The following is a 25,506-nucleotide window of genomic DNA, read 5'->3' as shown; positions in this document are numbered from 1 at the left end:
CTGTTTAATACCAGAATAGCACAATAGTGGTGTTCTTACCCTGAATTAACACTTAATGCTAGAACTTGAAACTCAATGTGAATCAACTCCATTTAGGAAGTTGTATTGAACCCCAGTCGGCCTTACAAAAAAAACACTCTGCTTTTGAGAAACAGGCACTCTTGCACTCTACTGTGTTTCCTATAGGGCCAGTACAGTGAGCTAGCTCAGAACAAAAGAACTGTGCTTCCTACACAAACGGAGCATATCTAGTTCAACTCAGTATTGGAACCTGAGTAAAAGAGGAGCTTCTCTTCAGTCCAATACACTGTATTTGCTGGGAACAGACGCGAGTGCTATTTGCACTGTTTATGGCCAGAATAGCACAATAGTGGTGTTCTTACCCTGAATTAACACTTAATGCTAGAACCTGAAACTCAATGTGAATCAACTCTGCCTAGGACGTTGTATTGAACCCCAGTCGGCCTTACAAGAAAAACACTCTGCTTTTGAGAAACAGGCACTCTTGCACTCTACTGTGTTTCCTATAGGGCCAGTACAGTGAGCTAGCTCAGAACAAGAGAACTGTGCTTCCTACACAAACGGGGCATATCTAGTTCAACTCAGTATTGGAAACTGAGTAAAACAGGAGCTTCTCTTCAGTCCAATACACTGTATTTGCTGGGAATAGACGCGAGTGCTATTTGCACTGTTTATGGAGAATAGCACAATAGTGGTGTTCTAACCCTGAATTAACACTTAATGCTAGAACTTGAAACTGAAAGTGAATCAACTCCGTTTAGGAAGTTGTATTGAACCCCAGTCGGCCTTACAAGAAAAACACTCTGCTTTTGAGAAACAGGCACTCTTGCACTCTACTGTGTTTCCTATAGGGCCAGTACAGTGAGCTAGCTCAGAACAAGAGAACTGTGCTTCCTATACAAACGGGGCATATCTAGTTCAACTCAGTATTGGAAACTGAGTAAAACAGGAGCTTCTCTTCAGTCCAATACACTGTATTTGCAGGGAACAGACGTGAGTGCTATTTGCACTGTTTAATACCAGAATAGCACAATAGTGGTGTTCTTACCCTGAATTAACACTTAATGCTAGAACTTGAAACTGAATGTGAATCAACTCTGTTTGGGAAGTTGTATTGATCCCCAGTCGGCCTTACAAAAAAAACACTCTGCTTTTGAGAAACAGGCACTCTTGCACTCTACTGTGTTTCCTATAGGGACAGTACAGTGAGCTAGCTCAGAACAAGAGAACTGTGCTTCCTACACAAACGGGGCATATCTAGTTCAACTCATTATTGGAAACTGAGTAAAACAGGAGCTTCTCTTCAGTCCAATACACTGTATTTGCTGGGAACAGACGCGAGTGCTATTTGCACTGTTTATGGCCAGAATAGCACAATAGTGGTGTTCTTACCCTGAATTAACACTTAATGCTAGAACCTGAAACTCAATGTGAATCAACTCCGTTTAGGAAGTTGTATTGAACCCCAGTCGGCCTTACAAGAAAAACACTCTGCTTTTGAGAAACAGGCACTCTTGCACTCTACTGTGTTTCCTATAGGGCCAGTACAGTGAGCTAGCTCAGAACAAAAGAACTGTGCTTCCTACACAAACGGGGCATATCTAGTTCAACTCAGTATTGGAAACTGAGTAAAAGAGGAGCTTCTCTTCAGTCCAATACACTGTATTTGTTGGGAACAGACGCCGGTGCTATTTGCACTGTTTATGGACAGAATAGCACAATAGTGGTGTTCTTACCCTGAATTAACACTTAATGGTAGAACTTGAAACTCAATGTGAATCAACTCCATTTAGGAAGTTGTATTGAACCCCAGTCGGCCTTACAAGAAAAACACTCTGCTTTTGAGAAACAGGCACTCTTGCACTCTACTGTGTTTCCTATAGGGCCAGTATAGTGAGCTAGCTCAGAACAAAAGAACTGTGCTTCCTACACAAACGGGGCATATCTAGTTCAACTCAGTATTGGAAACTGAGTAAAACAGGAGCTTCTCTTCAGTCCAATACACTGTATTTGCTGGGAACAGACGCGAGTGCTATTTGCACTGTTTATGGCCAGAATAGCACAATAGTGGTGTTCTTACCCTGAATTAACACTTAATGCTAGAACCTGAAACTCAATGTGAATCAACTCCGTTTAGGAAGTTGTATTGAACCCCAGTCGGCCTTACAAGAAAAACACTCTGCTTTTGAGAAACAGGCACTCTTGCACTCTACTGTGTTTCCTATAGGGCCAGTACAGTGAGCTAGCTCAGAACAAAAGAACTGTGCTTCCTACACAAACGGGGCATATCTAGTTCAACTCAGTATTGGAAACTGAGTAAAACAGGAGCTTCTCTTCAGTCCAATACACTGTATTTGCTGGGAACTGACGTGAGTGCTATTTGCACTGTTTAATAAAAGAATAGTACAATAGTGGTGTTCTTACCCTGAATTAACACTTAATGCTAGAACTTGAAACTGAATGTGAATCAACTCCGTTTAGGAAGTTGTATTGAACCCCAGTCGGCCTTACAGGAAAAACACTCTGCTTTTGAGAAACAGGCACTCTTGCACTCTACTGTGTTTCCTATAGGGCCAGTACAGTGAGCTAGCTCAGAACAAGAGAACTGTGCTTCCTACACAAACGGGGCATATCTAGTTCAACTCAGTATTGGAAACTGAGTAAAACAGGAGCTTCTGTTCAGTCCAATACACTGTATTTGCTGGGAACAGACGCGAGTGCTATTTGCACTGTTTATGGCCAGAATAGCACAATAGTGGTGTTCTTACCCTGAATTAACACTTAATGCTAGAACTTGAAACTGAAAGTGAATCAACTCCGTTTAGGAAGTTGTATTGAACCCCAGTCGGCCTTACAAGAAAAACACTCTGCTTTTGAGAAACAGGCACTCTTGCACTCTACTGTGTTTCCTATAGGGCCAGTACAGTGAGCTAGCTCAGAACAAGAGAACTGTGCTTGCTACACAAACGGGGCATATCTAGTTCAACTCAGTATTGGAAACTGAGTAAAACAGGAGCTTCTCTTCAGTCCAATACACTGTATTTGCTGGGAACAGACATGAGTGCTATTTGCACTGTTTAATACCAGAATAGCACAATAGTGGTGTTCTTACCCTGAATTAACACTTAATGCTAGAACTTGAAACTCAATGTGAATCAACTCCATTTAGGAAGTTGTATTGAACCCCAGTCGGCCTTACAAAAAAAACACTCTGCTTTTGAGAAACAGGCACTCTTGCACTCTACTGTGTTTCCTATAGGGCCAGTACAGTGAGCTAGCTCAGAACAAAAGAACTGTGCTTCCTACACAAACGGAGCATATCTAGTTCAACTCAGTATTGGAAACTGAGTAAAAGAGGAGCTTCTCTTCAGTCCAATACACTGTATTTGCTGGGAACAGACGCGAGTGCTATTTGCACTGTTTATGGCCAGAATAGCACAATAGTGGTGTTCTTACCCTGAATTAACACTTAAAGCTAGAACCTGAAACTCAATGTGAATCAACTCCGTTTAGGAAGTTGTATTGAACCCCAGTCGGCCTTACAAGAAAAACACTCTGCTTTTGAGAAACAGGCACTCTTGCACTCTACTGTGTTTCCTATAGGGCCAGTACAGTGAGCTAGCTCAGAACAAGAGAACTGTGCTTCCTACACAAACGGGGCATATCTAGTTCAACTCAGTATTGGAAACTGAGTAAAACAGGAGCTTCTCTTCAGTCCAATACACTGTATTTGCTGGGAATAGACGCGAGTGCTATTTGCACTGTTTATGGCCAGAATAGCACAATAGTGGTGTTCTTACCCTGAATTAACACTTAATGCTAGAACTTGAAACTGAAAGTGAATCAACTCCGTTTAGGAAGTTGTATTGAACCCCAGTCGGCCTTACAAGAAAAACACTCTGCTTTTGAGAAACAGGCACTCTTGCACTCTACTGTGTTTCCTATAGGGCCAGTACAGTGAGCTAGCTCAGAACAAGAGAACTGTGCTTCCTATACAAACGGGGCATATCTAGTTCAACTCAGTATTGGAAACTGAGTAAAACAGGAGCTTCTCTTCAGTCCAATACACTGTATTTGCAGGGAACAGACGTGAGTGCTATTTGCACTGTTTAATACCAGAATAGCACAATAGTGGTGTTCTTACCCTGAATTAACACTTAATGCTAGAACTTGAAACTGAATGTGAATCAACTCTGTTTGGGAAGTTGTATTGATCCCCAGTCGGCCTTACAAAAAAAACACTCTGCTTTTGAGAAACAGGCACTCTTGCACTCTACTGTGTTTCCTATAGGGCCAGTACAGTGAGCTAGCTCAGAACAAGAGAACTGTGCTTCCTACACAAACGGGGCATATCTAGTTCAACTCATTATTGGAAACTGAGTAAAACAGGAGCTTCTCTTCAGTCCAATACACTGTATTTGCTGGGAACAGACGCGAGTGCTATTTGCACTGTTTATGGCCAGAATAGCACAATAGTGGTGTTCTTACCCTGAATTAACACTTAATGGTAGAACTTGAAACTCAATGTGAATCAACTCCATTTAGGAAGTTGTATTGAACCCCAGTCGGCCTTACAAGAAAAACACTCTGCTTTTGAGAAACAGGCACTCTTGCACTCTACTGTGTTTCCTATAGGGCCAGTACAGTGAGCTAGCTCAGAACAAAAGAACTGTGCTTCCTACACAAACGGGGCATATCTAGTTCAACTCAGTATTGGAAACTGAGTAAAACAGGAGCTTCTCTTCAGTCCAATACACTGTATTTGCTGGGAACAGACGCGAGTGCTATTTGCACTGTTTATGGCCAGAATAGCACAATAGTGGTGTTCTTACCCTGAATTAACACTTAATGCTAGAACCTGAAACTCAATGTGAATCAACTCCGTTTAGGAAGTTGTATTGAACCCCAGTCGGCCTTACAAGAAAAACACTCTGCTTTTGAGAAACAGGCACTCTTGCACTCTACTGTGTTTCCTATAGGGCCAGTACAGTGAGCTAGCTCAGAACAAAAGAACTGTGCTTCCTACACAAACGGGGCATATCTAGTTCAACTCAGTATTGGAAACTGAGTAAAAGAGGAGCTTCTCTTCAGTCCAATACACTGTATTTGCTGGGAACAGACGCCGGTGCTATTTGCACTGTTTATGGACAGAATAGCACAATAGTGGTGTTCTTACCCTGAATTAACACTTAATGCTAGAACTTGAAACTCAATGTGAATCAACTCCATTTAGGAAGTTGTATTGAACCCCAGTCGGCCTTACAAGAAAAACACTCTGCTTTTGAGAAACAGGCACTCTTGCACTCTACTGTGTTTCCTATAGGGCCAGTACAGTGAGGTAGCTCAGAACAAGAGAACTGTGCTTTCTACACAAATGGGGCATATCTAGTTCAACTCAGTATTGGAAACTGAGTAAAACAGGAGCTTCTCTTCAGTCCAATACACTGTATTTGCTGGGAACAGATGTGAGTGCTATTGGCACTGTTTAATAAAAGAATAGCACAATAAGGTGTTCTTACCCTGAATTAACACTTAATGCTAGAACCTGAAACTCAATGTGAATCAACTCTGCCTAGGACGTTGTATTGAACCCCAGTCGGCCTTACAAGAAAAACACTCTGCTTTTGAGAAACAGGCACTCTTGCACTCTACTGTGTTTCCTATAGGGCCAGTACAGTGAGCTAGCTCAGAACAAGAGAACTGTGCTTCCTACACAAACGGGGCATATCTAGTTCAACTCAGTATTGGAAACTGAGTAAAACAGGAGCTTCTCTTCAGTCCAATACACTGTATTTGCTGGGAATAGACGCGAGTGCTATTTGCACTGTTTATGGCCAGAATAGCACAATAGTGGTGTTCTTACCCTGAATTAACACTTAATGCTAGAACTTGAAACTGAAAGTGAATCAACTCCGTTTAGGAAGTTGTATTGAACCCCAGTCGGCCTTACAAGAAAAACACTCTGCTTTTGAGAAACAGGCACTCTTGCACTCTACTGTGTTTCCTATAGGGCCAGTACAGTGAGCTAGCTCAGAACAAGAGAACTGTGCTTCCTATACAAACGGGGCATATCTAGTTCAACTCAGTATTGGAAACTGAGTAAAACAGGAGCTTCTCTTCAGTCCAATACACTGTATTTGCAGGGAACAGACGTGAGTGCTATTGGGACTGTTTAATACCAGAATAGCACAATAGTGGTGTTCTTACCCTGAATTAACACTTAATGCTAGAACTTGAAACTGAATGTGAATCAACTCTGTTTGGGAAGTTGTATTGATCCCCAGTCGGCCTTACAAAAAAAACACTCTGCTTTTGAGAAACAGGCACTCTTGCACTCTACTGTGTTTCCTATAGGGCCAGTACAGTGAGCTAGCTCAGAACAAGAGAACTGTGCTTCCTACACAAACGGGGCATATCTAGTTCAACTCATTATTGGAAACTGAGTAAAACAGGAGCTTCTCTTCAGTCCAATACACTGTATTTGCTGGGAACAGACGCGAGTGCTATTTGCACTGTTTATGGCCAGAATAGCACAATAGTGGTGTTCTTACCCTGAATTAACACTTAATGCTAGAACCTGAAACTCAATGTGAATCAACTCCGTTTAGGAAGTTGTATTGAACCCCAGTCGGCCTTACAAGAAAAACACTCTGCTTTTGAGAAACAGGCACTCTTGCACTCTACTGTGTTTCCTATAGGGCCAGTACAGTGAGCTAGCTCAGAACAAAAGAACTGTGCTTCCTACACAAACGGGGCATATCTAGTTCAACTCAGTATTGGAAACTGAGTAAAAGAGGAGCTTCTCTTCAGTCCAATACACTGTATTTGTTGGGAACAGACGCCGGTGCTATTTGCACTGTTTATGGACAGAATAGCACAATAGTGGTGTTCTTACCCTGAATTAACACTTAATGGTAGAACTTGAAACTCAATGTGAATCAACTCCATTTAGGAAGTTGTATTGAACCCCAGTCGGCCTTACAAGAAAAACACTCTGCTTTTGAGAAACAGGCACTCTTGCACTCTACTGTGTTTCCTATAGGGCCAGTATAGTGAGCTAGCTCAGAACAAAAGAACTGTGCTTCCTACACAAACGGGGCATATCTAGTTCAACTCAGTATTGGAAACTGAGTAAAACAGGAGCTTCTCTTCAGTCCAATACACTGTATTTGCTGGGAACAGACGCGAGTGCTATTTGCACTGTTTATGGCCAGAATAGCACAATAGTGGTGTTCTTACCCTGAATTAACACTTAATGCTAGAACCTGAAACTCAATGTGAATCAACTCCGTTTAGGAAGTTGTATTGAACCCCAGTCGGCCTTACAAGAAAAACACTCTGCTTTTGAGAAACAGGCACTCTTGCACTCTACTGTGTTTCCTATAGGGCCAGTACAGTGAGCTAGCTCAGAACAAAAGAACTGTGCTTCCTACACAAACGGGGCATATCTAGTTCAACTCAGTATTGGAAACTGAGTAAAAGAGGAGCTTCTCTTCAGTCCAATACACTGTATTTGCTGGGAACAGACGCCGGTGCTATTTGCACTGTTTATGGACAGAATAGCACAATAGTGGTGTTCTTACCCTGAATTAACACTTAATGCTAGAACTTGAAACTCAATGTGTATCAACTCCATTTAGGAAGTTGTATTGAACCCCAGTCGGCCTTACAAGAAAAACACTCTGCTTTTGAGAAACAGGCACTCTTGCACTCTACTGTGTTTCCTATAGGGCCAGTACAGTGAGGTAGCTCAGAACAAGAGAACTGTGCTTTCTACACAAACGGGGCATATCTAGGTCAACTCAGTATTGGAAACTGAGTAAAACAGGAGCTTCTCTTCAGTCCAATACACTGTATTTGCTGGGAACAGATGTGAGTGCTATTGGCACTGTTTAATAAAAGAATAGCACAATAATGTGTTCTTACCCTGAATTAACACTTAATGCTAGAACCTGAAACTCAATGTGAATCAACTCTGCCTAGGACGTTGTATTGAACCCCAGTCGGCCTTACAAGAAAAACACTCTGCTTTTGAGAAACAGGCACTCTTGCACTCTACTGTGTTTCCTATAGGGCCAGTACAGTGAGCTAGCTCAGAACAAAAGAACTGTGCTTCCTACACAAACGGGGCATATCTAGTTCAACTCAGTATTGGAAACTGAGTAAAAGAGGAACTTCTCTTCAGTCCAATACACTGTATTTGCTGGGAACAGACGCGAGTGCTATTTGCACTGTTTATGGCCAGAATAGCACAATAGTGGTGTTGTTACCCTGAATTAACACTTAATGCTAGAACTTGAAACTGAAAGTGAATCAACTCCGTTTAGGAAGTTGTATTGAACCCCAGTCGGCCTTACAAGAAAAACACTCTGCTTTTGAGAAACAGGCACTCTTGCACTCTACTGTGTTTCCTATAGGGCCAGTACAGTGAGCTAGCTCAAAACAAAAGAACTGTGCTTCCTACACAAACGGGGCATATCTAGTTCAACTCAGTATGGGAAACTGAGTAAAAGAGGAGCTTCTCTTCAGTCCAATACACTGTATTTGCTGGGAACAGACGCGAGTGCTATTTGCACTGTTTATGGCCAGAATAGCACAATAGTGGTGTTCTTACCCTGAATTAACACTTAATGCTAGAACCTGAAACTCAATGTGAATCAACTCCGTTTAGGAAGTTGTATTGAACCCCAGTCGGCCTTACAAGAAAAACACTCTGCTTTTGAGAAACAGGCACTCTTGCACTCTACTGTGTTTCCTATAGGGCCAGTACAGTGAGGTAGCTCAGAACAAGAGAACTGTGCTTTCTACACAAACGGGGCATATCTAGTTCAACTCAGTATTGGAAACTGAGTAAAACAGGAGCTTCTCTTCAGTCCAATACACTGTATTTGCTGGGAACAGATGTGAGTGCTATTGGCACTGTTTAATAAAAGAATAGCACAATAAGGTGTTCTTACCCAGAATTAACACTTAATGCTAGAACCTGAAACTCAATGTGAATCAACTCTGCCTAGGACGTTGTATTGAACCCCAGTCGGCCTTACAAGAAAAACACTCTGCTTTTGAGAAACAGGCACTCTTGCACTCTACTGTGTTTCCTATAGGGCCAGTACAGTGAGCTAGCTCAGAACAAGAGAACTGTGCTTCCTACACAAACGGGGCATATCTAGTTCAACTCATTATTGGAAACTGAGTAAAACAGGAGCTTCTCTTCAGTCCAATACACTGTATTTGCTGGGAACAGACGCGAGTGCTATTTGCACTGTTTATGGCCAGAATAGCACAATAGTGGTGTTCTTAACCTGAATTAACACTTAATGCTAGAACCTGAAACTCAATGTGAATCAACTCCGTTTAGGAAGTTGTATTGAACCCCAGTCGGCCTTACATGAAAAACACTCTGCTTTTGAGAAACAGGCACTCTTGCACTCTACTGTGTTTCCTATAGGGCCAGTACAGTGAGCTAGCTCAGAACAAAAGAACTGTGCTTCCTACACAAACGGGGCATATCTAGTTCAACTCAGTATTGGAAACTGAGTAAAAGAGGAACTTCTCTTCAGTCCAATACACTGTATTTGCTGGGAACAGACGCGAGTGCTATTTGCACTGTTTATGGCCAGAATAGCACAATAGTGGTGTTGTTACCCTGAATTAACACTTAATGCTAGAACTTGAAACTGAAAGTGAATCAACTCCGTTTAGGAAGTTGTATTGAACCCCAGTCGGCCTTACAAGAAAAACACTCTGCTTTTGAGAAACAGGCACTCTTGCACTCTACTGTGTTTCCTATAGGGCCAGTACAGTGAGCTAGCTCAAAACGAAAGAACTGTGCTTCCTACACAAACGGGGCATATCTAGTTCAACTCAGTATGGGAAACTGAGTAAAAGAGGAGCTTCTCTTCAGTCCAATACACTGTATTTGCTGGGAACAGACGCGAGTGCTATTTGCACTGTTTATGGCCAGAATAGCACAATAGTGGTGTTCTTACCCTGAATTAACACTTAATGCTAGAATCTGAAACTCAATGTGAATCAACTCCGTTTAGGAAGTTGTATTGAACCCCAGTCGGCCTTACAAGAAAAACACTCTGCTTTTGAGAAACAGGCACTCTTGCACTCTACTGTGTTTCCTATAGGGCCAGTGCAGTTAGCTAGCTCAGAACAAAAGAACTGTGCTTCCTACACAAACGGGGCATATCTAGTTCAACTCAGTATTGGAAACTGAGTAAAACAGGAGCTTCTCTTCAGTCCAATACACTACATTTGCAGGGAACAGACGTGAGTGCTATTTGCACTGTGTAATACCAGAATAGCACAATAGTGGTGTTCTTACCCTGAATTAACACTTAATGCTAGAACTTGAAACTGAATGTGAATCAACTCTGTTTGGGAAGTTGTATTGAACCCCAGTCGGCCTTACAAGAAAAACACTCTGCTTTTGAGAAACAGGCACTCTTGCACTCTACTGTGTTTCCTATAGGGCCAGTACAGTGAGCTAGCTCAGAACAAGAGAACTGTGCTTCCTACACAAACGGGGCATATCTAGTTCAACTCAGTATTGGAAACTGAGTAAAACAGGAGCTTCTCTTCAGTCCAATACACTGTATTTGCTGGGAACAGACGTGAGTGCTATTGGCACTGTTTAATACCAGAATAGCACAATAGTTGTGTTCTTACCCTGAATTAACACTTAATGCTAGAACTTGAAACTGAATGCGAATCAACTCCGTTTAGGAAGTTGTATTGAACCCCAGTCGGCCTTACAAGAAAAACACTCTGCTTTTGAGAAACAGGCACTCTTGCACTCTACTGTGTTTCCTATAGGGCCAGTACAGTGAGGTAGCTAAGAACAAGAGAACTGTGCTTTCTACACAAACGGGGCATATCTAGTTCAACTCAGTATTGGAAACTGAGTAAAACAGGAGCTTCTCTTCAGTCCAATACACTGTATTTGCTGGGAACAGATGTGAGTGCTATTGGCACTGTTTAATAAAAGAATAGCACAATAAGGTGTTCTTACCCTGAATTAACACTTAATGCTAGAACCTGAAACTCAATGTGATTCAACTCTGCCTAGGACGTTGTATTGAACCCCAGTCGGCCTTACAAGAAAAACACTCTGCTTTTGAGAAACAGGCACTCTTGCACTCTACTGTGTTTCCTATAGGGCCAGTACAGTGAGCTAGCTCAGAACAAGAGAACTGTGCTTCCTACACAAACGGGGCATATCTAGTTCAACTCATTATTGGAAACTGAGTAAAACAGGAGCTTCTCTTCAGTCCAATACACTGTATTTGCTGGGAACAGACGCGAGTGCTATTTGTACTGTTTATGGCCAGAATAGCACAATAGTGGTGTTCTTAACCTGAATTAACACTTAATGCTAGAACCTGAAACTCAATGTGAATCAACTCCGTTTAGGAAGTTGTATTGAACCCCATTCGGCCTTACATGAAAAACACTCTGCTTTTGAGAAACAGGCACTCTGCAACTCTACTGTGTTTCCTATAGGGCCAGTACAGTGAGCTAGCTCAGAACAAAAGAACTGTGCTTCCTACACAAACGGGGCATATCTAGTTCAACTCAGTATTGGAAACTGAGTAAAAGAGGAACTTCTCTTCAGTCCAATACACTGTATTTGCTGGGAACAGACGCGAGTGCTATTTGCACTGTTTATGGCCAGAATAGCACAATAGTGGTGTTGTTACCCTGAATTAACACTTAATGCTAGAACTTGAAACTGAAAGTGAATCAACTCCGTTTAGGAAGTTGTATTGAACCCCAGTCGGCCTTACAAGAAAAACACTCTGCTTTTGAGAAACAGGCACTCTTGCACTCTACTGTGTTTCCTATAGGGCCAGTACAGTGAGCTAGCTCAAAACAAAAGAACTGTGCTTCCTACACAAACGGGGCATATCTAGTTCAACTCAGTATGGGAAACTGAGTAAAAGAGGAGCTTCTCTTCAGTCCAATACACTGTATTTGCTGGGAACAGACGCGAGTGCTATTTGCACTGTTTATGGCCAGAATAGCACAATAGTGGTGTTCTTACCCTGAATTAACACTTAATGCTAGAACCTGAAACTCAATGTGAATCAACTCCGTTTAGGAAGTTGTATTGAACCCCAGTCGGCCTTACAAGAAAAACACTCTGCTTTTGAGAAACAGGCACTCTTGCACTCTACTGTGTTTCCTATAGGGCCAGTGCAGTTAGCTAGCACAGAACAAAAGAACTGTGCTTCCTACACAAACGGGGCATATCTAGTTCAACTCAGTATTGGAAACTGAGTAAAACAGGAGCTTCTCTTCAGTCCAATACACTGTATTTGCTGGGAACAGACACGAGTGCTATTTGCACTGTTTATGGCCAGAATAGCACAATAGTGGTGTTCTTACCCTGAATTAACACTTAATGCTAGAACTTGAAACTCAATGTGAATCAACTCCATTTAGGAAGTTGTATTGAACCCCAGTCGGCCTTACAAAAAAAAAACTCTGCTTTTGAGAAACAGGCACTCTTGCACTCTACTGTGTTTCCTATAGGGCCAGTACAGTGAGCTAGCTCAGAACAAAAGAACTGTGCTTCCTACACAAACGGGGCATATCTAGTTCAACTCAGTATTGGAAACTGAGTAAAACAGGAGCTTCTCTTCAGTCCAATACACTGTATTTGCAGGGAACAGACGCGAGTGCTATTTGCAGTGTTTATGGCCAGAATAGCACAATAGCGGTGTTCTTACCCTGAATTAACACTTAATGCTAGAACTTGAAAGTCAATGTGAATCAACTCCGTTTAGGAAGTTGTATTGAACCCCAGTCGGCCTTACAAGAAAAACACTCTGCTTTTGAGAAACAGGCACTCTTGCACTCTACTGTGTTTCCTATAGGGCCAGTACAGTGAGCTAGCTCAGAACAAAAGAACTGTGCTTCCTACACAAACGGGGCATATCTAGTTCAACTCAGTATTGGAAACTGAGTAAAACAGGAGCTTCTCTTCAGTCCAATACACTGTATTTGCAGGGAACAGACGCGAGTGCTATTTGCACTGTTTATGGCCAGAATAGCACAATAGTGGTGTTCTTACCCTGAATTAACACTTAATGCTAGAACCTGAAACTCAATGTGAATCAACTCCGTTTAGGAAGTTGTATTGAACCCCATTCGGCCTTACTAGAAAAACACTCTGCTTTTGAGAAACAGGCACTCTTGCACTCTACTGTGTTTCCTATAGGGCCAGTACAGTGAGCTAGCTCAGAACAAAAGAACTGTGCTTCCTACACAAACGGGGCATATCTAGTTCAACTCAGTATTGGAAACTGAGTAAAACAGGAGCTTCTCTTCAGTCCAATACACTGTATTTGCTGGGAACAGACGCGAGTGCTATTTGCACTGTTTATGGCCAGAGTGGCACAATAGTGGTGTTCTTACCCTGAATTAACACTTAATGCTAGAACCTGAAACTCAATGTGAATCAACTCCGTTTAGGAAGTTGTATTGAACCCCAGTCGGCCTTACAAGAAAAACACTCTGCTTTTGAGAAACAGGCACTCTTGCACTCTACTGTGTTTCCTATAGGGCCAGTACAGTGAGCTAGCTCAGAACAAAAGAACTGTGCTTCCTACACAAACGGGGCATATCTAGTTCAACTCAGTATTGGAAACTGAGTAAAACAGGAGCTTCTCTTCAGTCCAATACACTGTATTTGCTGGGAACAGACGCGAGTGCTATTTGCACTGTTTATGGCCAGAATAGCACAATAGTGGTGTTCTTACCCTGAATTAACACTTAATGCTAGAACTGGAAACTCAATGTGAATCAACTCCGTTTAGGAAGTTGTATTGAACCCCAGTCGGCCTTACAAAAAAAACACTCTGCTTTTGAGAAACAGGCACTCTTGCACTCTACTGTGTTTCCTATAGGGCCAGTACAGTGAGCTAACTCAGAACAAAGAATTGTGCTTCCTACACAAACGGGGCATATCTAGTTCAACTCAGTATTGGAAACTGAGTAAAACAGGAGCTTCTCTTCAGTCCAATACACTGTATTTTCTGGGAATAGACGCGAGTGCTATTTGCACTGTTTATGGAGAATAGCACAATAGTGGTGTTCTTACCCTGAATTAACACTTAATGCTAGAACTTGAAACTCAATGTGAATCAACTCCGTTTAGGAAGTTGTATTGAACCCCAGTCGGCCTTACAAGAAAAACACTCTGCTTTTGAGAAACAGGCACTCTTGCACTCTACTGTGTTTCCTAAAGGGCCAGTACAGTGAGCTAGCTCAGAACAAAAGAACTGTGCTTCCTACACAAACGGGGCATATCTAGTTCAACTCAGTATTGGAAACTGAGTAAAAGAGGAGCTTCTCTTCAGTCCAATACACTGTATTTGCTGGGAACAGACGCGAGTGCTATTTGCACTGTTTACGGCCAGAATAGCACAATAGTGGTGTTCTTACCCTGAATTAACACTTAATGCTAGAACTTGAAACTCAATGTGAATCAACTCCGTTTAGGAAGTTGTATTGAACCCCAGTCGGCCTTACAAAAAAAACACTCTGCTTTTGAGAAACAGGCACTCTTGCACTCTACTGTGATTCCTATAGGGCCAGTACAGTGAGCTAGCTCAGAACAAAAGAACTGTGCTTCCTACACAAACGGGGCATATCTAGTTCAACTCAGTATTGGAAACTGAGTAAAACAGGAGCTTCTCTTCAGTCCAATACACTGTATTTGCAGGGAACAGACGCGAGTGCTATTTGCAGTGTTTATGGCCAGAATAGCACAATAGCGGTGTTCTTACCCTGAATTAACACTTAATGCTAGAACTTGAAACTGAAAGTGAATCAACTCCGTTTAGGAAGTTGTATTGAACCCCAGTCGGCCTTACAAGAAAAACACTCTGCTTTTGAGAAACAGGCACTCTTGCACTCTACTGTGTTTCCTATAGGGCCAGTACAGTGAGCTAGCTCAGAACAAAAGAACTGTGCTTCCTACACAAACGGGGCATATCTAGTTCAACTCAGTATTGGAAACTGAGTAAAACAGGAGCTTCTCTTCAGTCCAATACACTGTATTTGCAGGGAACAGACGCGAGTGCTATTTGCACTGTTTATGGCCAGAATAGCACAATAGTGGTGTTCTTACCCTGAATTAACACTTAATGCTAGAACCTGAAACTCAATGTGAATCAACTCCGTTTAGGAAGTTGTATTGAACCCCATTCGGCCTTACTAGAAAAACACTCTGCTTTTGAGAAACAGGCACTCTTGCACTCTACTGTGTTTCCTATAGGGCCAGTACAGTGCGCTAGCTCAGAACAAAAGAACTGTGCTTCCTACACAAACGGGGCATATCTAGTTCAACTCAGTATTGGAAACTGAGTAAAACAGGAGCTTCTCTTCAGTCCAATACACTGTATTTGCTGGGAACAGACGCGAGTGCTATTTGCACTGTTTATGGCCAGAATAGCACAATAGTGGTGTTCTTACCCTGAATTAACACTTAATGCTAGAACTTGAAACTCAATGTGAATCAACTCCATTTAGGAAGTTGTATTGTACCCCAGTCGGCCTTACAAGAAAAACACTCTGCTTTTGAGAAACAGGCACTCTTGCACTCTACTGTGTTTCCTATAGGGCCAGTACAGTGAGCTAGCTCAGAAAAAAAGAACTGTGCTTCCTACACAAACGGGGCATATCTAGTTCAACTCAGTATTGGAAACTGAGTAAAACAGGAGCTTCTCTTCAGTCCAATACACTGTATTTGCTGGGAACAGACGCGAGTGCTATTTGCACTGTTTATGGCCAGAATAGCACAATAGTGGTGTTCTTACCCTGAATTAACACTTAATGCTAGAACTGGAAACTCAATGTGAATCAACTCCGTTTAGGAAGTTGTATTGAACCCCAGTCGGCCTTACAAGAAAAACACTCTGCTTTTGAGAAACAGGCACTCTTGCACTCTACTGTGTTTCCTATAGGGCCAGTACAGTGAGCTAGCTCAGAACAAAAGAACTGTGCTTCCTACACAAACGGGGCATATCTAGTTAAACTCAGTATTGGAAACTGAGTAAAACAGGAGCTTCTCTTCAGTCCAATACACTGTATTTGCTGGGAACAGACGCGAGTGCTATTTGCACTGTTTATGGTCAGAATAGCACAAGAGTGGTGTTCTTACCCTGAATTAACACTTAATGCTAGAACTTGAAACTCAATTTGAATGAACTCCGTTTAGGAAGTTGTATTGAACTCCAGTCGGCCTTACAAGAAAAACACTCTGCTTTTGAGAAACAGGCACTCTTGCACTCTACTGTGTTTCCTATAGGGCCAGTACAGTGAGCTAGCTCAGAACAAAAGAACTGTGCTTCCTACACAAACGGGGCATATCTAGTTCAACTCAGTATTGGAAACTGAGTAAAACAGGAGCTTCTCTTCAGTCCAATACACTGTATTTGCTGGGAACAGACGCGAGTGCTATTTGCACTGTTTATGTCCAGAATAGCACAATAGTGGTGTTCTTACCCTGAATTAACACTTAATGCTAGAACTTGAAATTCAATGTGAATGAACTCCGTTTAGGAAGTTGTATTGAACCCCAATCGGCCTTACAAGAAAAACACTCTGCTTTTGAGAAACAGGCACTCTTGCACTCTACTGTGTTTCCTATAGGGCCAGTACAGTGAGCTAGCTCAGAACAAAAGAACTGTGCTTCCTACACAAAAGGGGCATATCTAGTTCAACTCAGTATTGGAAACTGAGTAAAACAGGAGCTTCTCTTCAGTCCAATACACTGTATTTGCTGGGAACAGACGCGAGTGCTATTTGCACTGTTTATGGTCAGAATAGCACAATAGTGGTGTTCTTACCCTGAATTAACACTTAATGCTAGAACTTGAAACTCAATGTGAATGAACTCCGTTTAGGAAGTTGTAGTGAACTCCAGTCGACCTTACAAGAAAAAGACTCTGCTTTTGAGAAACAGGCACTCTTGCACTCTACTGTGTTTCCTATAGGGCCAGTACAGTGAGCTAGCTCAGAACAAAAGAACTGTGCTTCCTACACAAACGGGGCATATCTAGTTCAACTCAGTATTGGAAACTGAGTAAAACAGGAGCTTCTCTTCAGTCCAATACACTGTATTTGCTGGGAACAGACACGAGTGCTATTTGCACTGTTTATGGCCAGAATAGCACAATAGTGGTGTTCTTACCCTGAAATACACTTAATGCTAGAACCTGAAACTCAATGTGAATCAACTCCGTTTAGGAAGTTGTATTGAACCCCAGTCGGCCTTACAAGAAAAACACTCTGCTTTTGAGAAACAGGCACTCTTGCACTCTACTGTGTTTCCTATAGGGCCAGTACAGTGAGCTAGCTCAGAACAAAAGAACTGTGCTTCCTACACAAACGGGGCATATCTAGTTCAACTCAGTATTGGAAACTGAGTAAAACAGGAGCTTCTCTTCAGTCCAATACACTGTATTTGCTGGGAACAGACGCGTGTGCTATTTGCACTGTTTATGGCCAGAATAGCACAATAGTGGTGTTCTTACCCTGAATTAACACTTAATGCTAGAACTTGAAACTCAATGTGAATCAACTCCATTTAGGAAGTTGTATTGAACCCCAGTCGGCCTTACAAGAAAAACACTCTGCTTTTGAGAAACAGGCACTCTTGCACTCTACTGTGTTTCCTATAGGGCCAGTACAGTGAGCTAGCTCAGAACAAAAGAACTGTGCTTCCTACACAAACGGGGCATATCTAGTTCAACTCAGTATTGGAAACTGAGTAAAACAGGAGCTTCTCTTCAGTCCAATACACTGTATTTGCTGGGAACAGACGCGAGTGCTATTTGCACTGTTTATGGCCAGAATAGCACAATAGTGGTGTTCTTACCCTGAATTAACACTTAATGCTAGAACTGGAAACTCAATGTGAATCAACTCCGTTTAGGAAGTTGTATTGAACCCCAGTGGGCCTTACAAGAAAAACACTCTGCTTTTGAGAAACAGGCACTCTTGCACTCTACTGTGTTTCCTATAGGGCCAGTACAGTGAGCTAGCTCAGAAAAAAAGAACTGTGCTTCCTACACAAACGGGGCATATCTAGTTCAACTCAGTATTGGAAACTGAGTAAAACAGGAGCTTCTCTTCAGTCCAATACACTGTATTTGCTGGGAACAGACGTGAGTGCTATTTGCACTGTTTATGGAGAATAGCACAATAGTGGTGTTCTTACCCTGAATTAACACTTAATGCTAGAACTTGAAATTCAATGTGAATGAACTCCGTTTAGGAAGTTGTATTGAACCCCAGTCGGCCTTACAAGAAAAACACTCTGCTTTTGAGAAACAGGCACTCTTGCACTCTACTGTGTTTCCTATAGGGCCAGTACAGTGAGCTAGCTCAGAACAAAAGAACTGTGCTTCCTACACAAACGGGACATATCTAGTTCAACTCAGTATTGGAAACTGAGTAAAACAGGAGCTTCTCTTCAGTCCAATACACTGTATTTGCTGGGAACAGACACGAGTGCTATTTGCACTGTTTATGGCCAGAATAGCACAATAGTGGTGTTCTTACCCTGAAATACACTTAATGCTAGAACCTGAAACTCAATGTGAATCAACTCCGTTTAGGAAGTTGTATTGAACCCCAGTCGGCCTTACAAGAAAAACACTCTGCTTTTGAGAAACAGGCACTCTTGCACTCTACTGTGTTTCCTATAGGGCCAGTACAGTGAGCTAGCGCAGAACAAAAGAACTGTGCTTCCTACACAAACGGGGCATATCTAGTTCAACTCAGTATTGGAAACTGAGTAAAACAGGAGCTTCTCTTCAGTCCAATACACTGTATTTGCTGGGAACAGACGCGAGTGCTATTTGCACTGTTTATGGCCAGAATAGCACAATAGTGGTGTTCTTACCCTGAATTAACACTTAATGCTAGAACTTGAAACTCAATGTGAATCAACTCCATTTAGGAAGTTGTATTGAACCCCAGTCGGCCTTACAAGAAAAACACTCTGCTTTTGAGAAACAGGCACTCTTGCACTCTACTGTGTTTCCTATAGGGCCAGTACAGTGAGCTAGCTCAGAACAAAAGAACTGTGCTTCCTACACAAACGGGGCATATCTAGTTCAACTCAGAATTGGAAACTGAGTAAAATAGGAGCTTCTCTTCAGTCCAATACACTGTATTTGCTGGGAACAGACGCGAGTGCTATTTGCACTGTTTATGGAGAATAGCACAATAGTGGTGTTCTTACCCTGAATTAAAACTTAATGCTAGAACTTGAAACTCAATGTGAATCAACTCCGTTTAGGAAGTTGTATTGAACCCCAGTGGGCCTTACAAAAAAAACACTCTGCTTTTGAGTAACAGGCACTCTTGCACTCTACTGTGTTCCTATAGGGCCAGTACAGTGAGGTAGCTCAGAACAAAAGAACTGTGCTTCCTACACAAACGGGGCATATCTAGTTCAACTCAGTATTGGAAACTGAGTAAAACAGGAGCTTCTCTTCAGTCCATAACTGTATTTGCTGGGAACAGATGTGAGTGCTATTTGCACTGTTTATGGCCAGAATAGCACAATAGTGGTGTTCTTACCCTGAATTAACACTTAATGCTAGAACCTGAAACTCAATGTGAATCAACTCCGTTTAGGAAGTTGTATTGAACCCCAGTCGGCCTTACAAGAAAAACACTCTGCTTTTGAGAAACAGGCACTCTTGCACTCTACTGTGTTTCCTATAGGGCCAGTACAGTGAGCTAGCTCAGAACAAAAGAACTGTGCTTCCTACACAAACGGGGCATATCTAGTTCAACTCAGTATTGGAAACTGAGTAAAAGAGGAGCTTCTCTTCAGTCCAATACACTGTATTTGCTGGGAACAGATGCGAGTGCTATTTGCACTGTTTATGGCCAGAATAGCACAATAGTGGTGTTCTTACCCTGAATTAACACTTAATGCTAGAACTTGAAACTGAATGTGAATCAACTCTGTCTAGGACGTTGTATTGAACCCCAGTCGGCCTTACAAGAAAAACACTCTGCTTTTGAGAAACAGGCACTCTTGCACTCTACTGTGTTTCCTATAGGGCCAGTACAGTGAGCTAGCTCAGAACAAAAGAACTGTGCTTCCTACACAAACGGGGCATATCTAGTTCAACTCAGTATTGGAAACTGAGTAAAACAGGAGCTTCTCTTCAGTCCAATACACTGTATTTGCTGGGAACAGACGCGAGTGCTATTTGCACTGTTTATGGCCAGAATAGCACAATAGTGGTGTTCTTACCCTGAATTAACACTTAATGCTAGAACTGGAAACTCAATGTGAATCAACTCCGTTTAGGAAGTTGTATTGAACCCCAGTGGGCCTTACAAAAAAAACACTCTGCTTTTGAGAAACAGGCACTCTTGTACTCTACTGTGTTTCCTATAGGGCCAGTACAGTGAGCTAGCTCAGAACAAAAGAACTGTGCTTCCTACACAAATGGGGCATATCTAGTTCAACTCAGTATTGGAAACTGAGTAAAACAGGAGCTTCTCTTCAGTCCAATACACTGTATTTGCTGGGAACAGACGCGAGTGCTATTTGCACTGTTTATGGAGAATAGCACAATAGTGGTGTTCTTACCCTGAATTAACACTTAATGCTAGAACTTGAAATTCAATGTGAATCAACTCCGTTTAGGAAGTTGTATTGAACCCCAGTCGGCCTTACAAGAAAAACACTCTGCTTTTGAGAAACAGGCACTCTTGCACTCTACTGTGTTTCCTATAGGGCCAGTACAGTGAGCTAGCTCAGAACAAAAGAACTGTGCTTCCTACACAAACGGGGCATATCTAGTTCAACTCAGTATTGGAAACTGAGTAAAACAGGAGCTTCTCTTCAGTCCAATACACTGTATTTGCTGGGAACAGACGTGAGTGCTATTTGCACTGTTTATGGCCAGAATAGCACAATAGTGGTGTTCTTACCATGAATTAACACTTAATGCTAGAACTTGAAACTGAATGTGAATCAACTCCGTTTAGGAAGTTGTATTGAACCCCAGTCGGCCTTACAAGAAAAACACTCTGCTTTTGAGAAACAGGCACTCTTGCACTCTACTGTGTTTCCTATAGGGCCAGTACAGTGAGCTAGCTCAGAACAAGAGAACTGTGCTTCCTACACAAACGGGGCATATCTAGTTCAACTCAGTATTGGACTGAGTAAAACAGGTGCTTCTCTTCAGTCCAATACACTGTATTTGCTGGGAACAGACGCGAGTGCTATTTGCACTGTTTATGGCCAGAATAGCACAATAGTGGTGTTCTTACCCTGAATTAACACTTAATGCTAGAACTTGAAACTGAATGTGAATCAACTCCGTTTAGGAAGTTGAATTGAACCCCAGTCGGCCTTACAAGAAAAACACTCTGCTTTTGAGAAACAGGCACTCTTGCACTCTACTGTGTTTCCTATAGGGCCAGTACAGTGAGCTAGCTTAGAACAAGAGAACTGTGCTTCCTACACAAACGGGGCATATCTAGTTCAACTCAGTATTGGAAACTGAGTAAAACAGGAGCTTCTCTTCAGTCCAATACACTGTATTTGCTGGGAACAGACGCGAGTGCTATTTGCACTGTTTATGGCCAGAATAGCACAATAGTGGTGTTCTTACCCTGAATTAACACTTAATGCTAGAACCTGAAACTGAATGTGCATCAACTCCATTCAGGAAGTTGTATTGAACCCCAGTTGGCCTTACAAGAAAAACATTCTGCTTTTGAGAAACAGGCACTCTTGCACTCTACTGTGTTTCCTATAGGGCCAGTACAGTGAGCTAGCTCAGAACAAAAGAACTGTGCTTCCTACACAAACGGGGCATATCTAGTTCAACTCAGTATTGGAAACTGAGTAAAAGAGGAGCTTCTCTTCAGTCCAATACACTGTATTTGCTGGGAACAGACACGAGTGCTATTTGCACTGTTTATGGCCAGAATAGCACAATAGTGGTATTCTTACCATGAATTAACACTTAATGCTAGAACTTGAAACTCAATGTGAATCAACTCCATTTAGGAAGTTGTATTGAACCCCAGTCGGCATTACAAGAAAAACACTCTGCTTTTGAGAAACAGGCACTCTTGCACTAAACTGTGTTTCCTATAGGGCCAGTACAGTGAGCTAGCTCAAAACAAAAGAACTGTGCTTCCTACACAAACGGGGCATATCTAGTTCAACTCAGTATTGGAAACTGAGTAAAACAGGAGCTTCTCTTCAGTCCAATACACTGTATTTGCTGGGAACAGACGCGAGTGCTATTTGCACTGTTTATGGCCAGAATAGCACAATAGTGGTGTTCTTACCCTGAATTAACACTTAATGCTAGAACCTGAAACTCAATGTGAATCAACTCCGTTTAGGAAGTTGTATTGAACCCCAGTCGGCATTACAAGAAAAACACTCTGCTTTTGAGAAACAGGCACTCTTGCACTCTACTGTGTTTCCTATAGGGCCAGTACAGTTAGCTAGCTCAGAACAAAAGAACTGTGCTTCCTAAACAAACGGGGCATATCTAGTTCAACTCAGTATTGGAAACTGAGTAAAACAGGAGCTTCTCTTCAGTCCAATACACTGTATTTGCTGGGAACAGACACGAGTGGTATTTGCACTGTTTATGGCCAGAATAGCACAATAGTGGTGTTCTTACCCTGAATTAACACTTAATGCTAGAACTTGAAACTCAATGTGAATCAACTCCATTTAGGAAGTTGTATTGAACCCCAGTCGGCCTTCCAAAAAAAACACTCTGCTTTTGAGAAACAGGCACTCTTGCACTCTACTGTGTTTCCTATAGGGCCAGTACAGTGAGCTAGCTAAGAATAAAAGAACTGTGCTTCCTACACAAACGGAGCATATCTAGTTCAACTCAGTATTGGAAACTGAGTAAAAGAGGAGCCTCTCTTCAGTCCAATACACTGTATTTGCTGGGAACAGACGTGAGTGCTATTTGCACTGTTTAATACCAGAATAGCACAATAGTGGTGTTCTTACCCTGAATTAACACTTAATGCTAGAACTTGAAACTGAATGTGAATCAACTCTGTTTAGGAAGCTGTATTGAACCCCAGTCGGCCTTACAAGAAAAACACTCTGCTTTTGAGAAACAGGCACTCTTGCACTCTACTGTGTTTCCTATAGGGCCAGTACAGTGAGCTAGCTCAGAACAAGAGAACTGTGCATCCTACACAAACGGGGCATATCTAGTTCAACTCAGTATTGGAAACTGAGTAAAACAGGAGCTTTTCTTCAGTCCAATACACTGTATTTGCTGTGAACAGACGTGAGTGCTATTGGCACTGTTTAATACCAGAATAACACAATAGTTGTGTTCTTACCCTGAATTAACACTTAATGCTAGAACTTGAAACTGAATGTGAATCAACTCCGTTTATGAAGTTGTATTGAACCCCAGTCGGCCTTACAAGAAAAACACTCTGCTTTTCAGAAACAGGCACTCTTGCACTCTACTGTGTTTCCTATAGGGCCAGTACAGTGAGCTAGCTCAGAACAAGAGAACTGTGCTTCCTACACAAACGGGGCATATCTAGTTCAACTCAGTATTGGAAACTGAGTAAAACAGGTGCTTCTCTTCAGTCGAATACACTGTATTTGCTGGGAACAGACGGGAGTGCTATTTGCACTGTTTATGGCCAGAATAGCACAATAGTGGTGTTCTTACCCTGAATTAACACTTAATGCTAGAACTTGAAACTGAATGTGAATCAACTCCGTTTAGGAAGTTGTATTGCACCCCATTCGGCCTTACAAGAAAAACACTCTGCTTTTCAGAAACAGGCACTCTTGCACTCTACTGTGTTTCCTATAGGGCCAGTACAGTTAGCTAGCTCAGAACAAAAGAACTGTGCTTCCTACACAAACGGGGCATATCTAGTTCAACTCAGTATTGGAAACTGAGTAAAACAGGAGCTTCTCATCAGTGCAATACACTGTATTTGCTGCGAGCAGACACGATTGCTATTTGCACTCTTTATGGCCAGAATAGCACAATAGTGGTGTTCTTACTCGGAATTAACACTTAATGCTAGAACCTGAAACTGAATGTGAATCAACTCCGTTTAGGAAGTTGTATTGAACCCCAGTCGGCCTTACAAGAAAAACACTCTGCTTTTGAGAAACAGGCACTCTTGCACTCTACTGTGTTTCCTATAGGGCCAGTACAGTGAGCTAGCTCAGAACAAAAGAACTGTGCTTCCTTCACAAACGGGGCATATCTAGTTCAACTCAGTATTGGAACTGAGTAAAAGAGGAGCTTCTCTTCAGTCCAATACACTGTATTTGCTGGGAACAGACACGAGTGCTATTTGCACTATTTATGGCCAGAATAGCACAATAGTGGTGTTCTTACCATGAATTAACACTTAATGCTAGAACTTAAAACTCAATGTGAATCAACTCCATTTAGGAAGTTGTATTGAAACCCAGTCGGCCTTAGGAAATAAACACTCTGTTTTTGAGAAACAGGCACTCTTGCACTAACCTGTGTTTCCTATAGGGCCAGTACAGTGAGCTAGCTCAAAACAAAAGAACTGTGCTTCCTACACAAACGGGGCATATCTAGTTCAACTCAGTATTGGAAACTGAGTAAAACAGGAGCTTCTCTTCAGTCCAATACACTGTATTTGCTGGGAACAGACGCGAGTGCTATTTGCACTGTTTATGGCCAGAATAGCACAATAGTGTTGTTCTTACCCTGAATTAACACTTAATGCTAGAACCTGAAACTCAATGTGAATCAACTCCGTTTAGGAAGTTGTATTGAACCCCAGTCGGCCTTACAAGAAAAACACTCTGCTTTTGAGAAACAGGCACTCTTGCACTCTACTGTGTTTCCTATAGGGCCAGTACAGTGATCTAGCTCAGAAAAAAAGAACTCTGCTTCCTACAGAAACGGGGCATATCTAGTTCAACTCAGTATTGGAAACTGAGTAAAACAGGAGCTTCTCATCAGTGCAATACACTGTATTTGCTGCGAGCAGACACGATTGCTATTTGCACTCTTTATGGCCAGAATAGCACAATAGTGGTGTTCTTACTCTGAATTAACACTTAATGCTAGAACCTGAAACTGAATGTGAATCAACTCCGTTTAGGAAGTTGTATTGAACCCCAGTTGGCCTTACAAGAAAAACACTCTGCTTTTGAGAAACAGGCACTCTTGCACTCTACTGTGTTTCCTATAGGGCCAGTACAGTGAGCTAGCTCAGAACAAAAGAACTGTGCTTCCTACACAAACGGGGCATATCTAGTTCAACTCAGTATTGGAAACTGAGTAAAAGAGGAGCTTCTCTTCAGTTCAATACACTGTATTTGCTGGGAACAGACACGAGTGCTATTTGCACTGTTTATGGCCAGAATAGCACAATAGTGGTGTTCTTACCATGAATTAACACTTAATGCTAGAACTTGAAACT

The sequence above is a fragment of the Peromyscus maniculatus genome, chromosome 20 (assembly GCF_049852395.1).
Source record: "Peromyscus maniculatus bairdii isolate BWxNUB_F1_BW_parent chromosome 20, HU_Pman_BW_mat_3.1, whole genome shotgun sequence".
NCBI lineage: Eukaryota > Metazoa > Chordata > Mammalia > Rodentia > Cricetidae > Peromyscus > Peromyscus maniculatus.
This window is presented reverse-complemented; position numbering follows the sequence as displayed.